Genomic DNA, 3,490 nt, shown 5'->3' on the forward strand with positions numbered 1-3,490 from the left:
AATATTATTCAGGGGTGAGCTTTCAGTTTAAACCCTCTGAACCCCAAAACCAGCAGGTGTGAAAGGAACGTTATCGTTAAAAATATCATCAAAATGACAAAATCTATCAGAAGCTGCAAAAACAGAAAGAGTTTCCAACATTGAACAAACCGGTGAACGCGTGTTTCGTCTAAATCACTTTATTCAACAAAAAATGTGCCAAAAATAAAAGCGATTGCACTAAAAGACGACAAATTCTGAGCATCTTGTTCCTGCTGGTTCTCCACGACCGACTCGGCTGAGACCCAAAGTCAGAGAGTTTAGGTTAAACTACAGAACCACAGAACCCGGTTTCTTTAAACAAACACCCGTCCATCAGCCAGAAACTAAAGAGAACAGAAAGAATCATCTGGTTTAAACCTTATGGATGCATCAGAGCAGCTCGTTGGGAAAATGAGCCAAACGGAGGCTGAAGAAGTTTCACCAAAACAACCCAAAAAAAAGCTCTTGTTCTGTAAAAAACATAGAATTCTGAACTTCTTTGCACAAACCGTGAAGCTGTGACGAGACGAGAGACAAATTTAGACGGTAAAACATCTCCAGTTCGTGGAGCCTCTTGTTTCTCCTCCAGCGTTGGTTGAACCTGTAGCTGGATCCTGGACGTGTGGATTCAGGTTTCTGGTTAAAACAACGAAGCGATGAAGCGACCTGGTGGAGTTCAGAGGGTTGAAACGTTTCCCTGTTTTTAGTCTGAGGTGAACATCTGATGTTTCCATGAAGCCGTTTGTTCCTCTGAAGTGTTTGAACCTGAACATCTGGTATTAGACATCAGGTGTTAGAAACGCAAACTGCAGTTTCTTTTTTTTTTCTTGTTCTGACCACATTGGAGGCTCCAGGACACCAAACTCTGTGCCACGGTGTTGGTTTGTGGGTTATTCCAGCTCAAAGCATCACGTTTTACAACAGGTTCTGCTCGACCGACACTTTACAGCAAAAAATATGAATATTTATCAAGAAACTGGTGAAATTTCAGCTTCATGGATCAAATACTTTCAGATATGTTGAGATTTTATGTTTGATCAACAATATCTCAGAAACTATTAAAGAAAAAAACCTGAAACTTTTACGTCTCATCGTGTCGCTGATTCAGAATCTGTCGTTAAGACAAGTAGATTTAATCATCTTTGATTATTTATGAGTTTAAATATGTTGAATAAAATAGCTGAAGTTCCATCTTTGAGCTCATTAAAGTAAAAAACAAACTGATGAAGCAGAATTTAACAGGTGATGTCTGAACCTCGTGTAGCTGCAGGTCTTCATAATAAAAAATTAGACATGTAGAACATTTAAATATGAAATTCTGGGTCACAGACATGAAAAGGAAGATGTTTTCTTTCAACAGTTGTATTAAATATTTGCTCACATCGATGAAAAAATCAGTTGTTTTGGTTGAAGGTTCGTAACTGATGGAGAAGGTTTGACGAGACGCTGAAGCACAAAAACACAAAATGCTGGTAGACAGTTTATTATTATACGTACTGGACTCTAAATCAGTGATATGATGAGAAATAACCGTGAACATTTCAGGTTTTTATCTTCACTCGTTCCTCAGATGTTCTTGTTCAAGCAGCTGCTGAAAGTAGAAGTTTTCTTTAAAGTTCTGTGTCTCTGAACACGTCTAATGTATGAGGATAAAACTGCACTAACGTCTTTATTAATGTTCATATTTTATGCTGTAAAAATTTCAGAGCAGAAATTTGTGGTGAAAGTTTGATGGTTTGCGCTGGAACGCCACCTACAGGCGACTAAAGAGCGAATCGATTGTTCTGTTTCTGAGGATTCAGGAAAGTGTTTAAAAGTGGTGTTTGGGTTTTTGTATCGGCGGTTTCGTCTCTCTGCGTTTCACTTCTGTAACGTCCTGTTCTGCTGCTGCTTGGTTTGTAAATACGTCACAAGTTGATAATAAAAACTCTGAAAGTAAACTGTTTTGGTTTCCTGTGTTTCTGGTTTTGAATTTATCATTATTGGGGGAATTTATTTTAAAAAATGCAATTAAGGCAATTCTAAAAATGAGTCCCATGAATATTACCTCTGAAGAACATCATGTTTATTCTTCTACAGATTAATTATTCGACACCTCTGAAGAAGGTTTAAACTTCAAGAATCAAAGACTTCATTTTCTTCATCCTGTTGAATTTTTCTCCAACAGTTTGAAACAAATCTAAACTTTGTCCTGTTATTTCAGACCATTTGATAAAGAAACTTGTCTTTTATATTATTTATGTTCTCAGTTTTGTATTGTTTTGGAGCTGCCAAAGTTTAAAAGACAATCTAGAAGCTGAAAATGTGAAATAAGCGAATTTGGTTGAACGTTTTGTGGAAGCTGCAGACGTCTTCCAGGAAATTCTGACCAGCAAACGCTTTATTTTCTTCAACCTGTTCACGTTTTCTGCACCAATTTTGTCATTTTTTCTGCATCAGAAATGACTGTTTATGCAAAACGCTTCTAGTGTCGCTCTCCAATATTCATTGCTGACTGAGATCACAGCAGTTTTTCTCTGTGTGGTGTCAAAAATATCAGTGATTGTAAGAAATTAAAGTCTTAAGGGATGGGATTTCAAAAATGGCGGGAATTTATGGCGGGAAAACTCTTCGGCCTAACGGTCCTGATGGCTTTCGTTTCCTGCCAAATGCGTCAACAAAAACAGGGAAAATACAGAATTTAATACACAAAGCAGTGATATGAGGAGTAAAAACTACAACATCAACATTATTAGACTGTTTATCTGAGAAAATCTAAAGCATTTGGGCGAAAAAGCGATTCCTCGAGAAGCAAATTAAATTTTATTTCACGCTAAAAATGAACGGACGTCATCCGCTAACGTTAGCATAAAACACAGCTTCTGATAATGTAGTTAAGGAGAACTTCACTGATTCTCCTTCAGTCCACATTTTATTTATGTAAAGTATGAAAGATGCTTTTTTCATTTGTAGAAAAGCAAAAAAACGATCATGTTTTTATGCAGGATTTCTTTTATTGCAAAAAGTGAGTAAGAATAAATTTTTCACCATAACAACAAAAACTCAACAATTTCCCCGAGGTTCCACCAAAGGGATCAATAAAGTTCTGTTCTATTCTATTCTATTCTATTCTATTCTATTCTGTTCTATTCTATTCTATTGTAACGAAGCGAATTAGCTCCTGGTGTGTTCATGTGTGTGATATTATGCATGAAGTTAAGTTCTGGACCTTTAATCCTCCGTCTGCACGTTTTCACGCCGTCTAATGACCACGTTTAACGTATTTAACCAGAGTCCGGTCATAAAGGCAGAAGAACAGAGTCCGGTCCGTGTCCTAACGTTATAATCCCGACGTGTAATCCGTCCGCTCGGCCTTTTTCTTTTTTTTTTTTTTATTCTTCGACGCCGGTTCCTCTGACGCTCGGCTCGATGCAGCAGAAACCGATGATCGACCCACTTTGTCAATTAAGACGCTTTTAAATGACAAAGC

The sequence above is a fragment of the Stegastes partitus genome, unplaced genomic scaffold (genome assembly GCF_000690725.1).
Source record: "Stegastes partitus isolate 25-593 unplaced genomic scaffold, Stegastes_partitus-1.0.2 Scaffold1702, whole genome shotgun sequence".
NCBI classification, from domain to species: Eukaryota; Metazoa; Chordata; class Actinopteri; family Pomacentridae; genus Stegastes; species Stegastes partitus.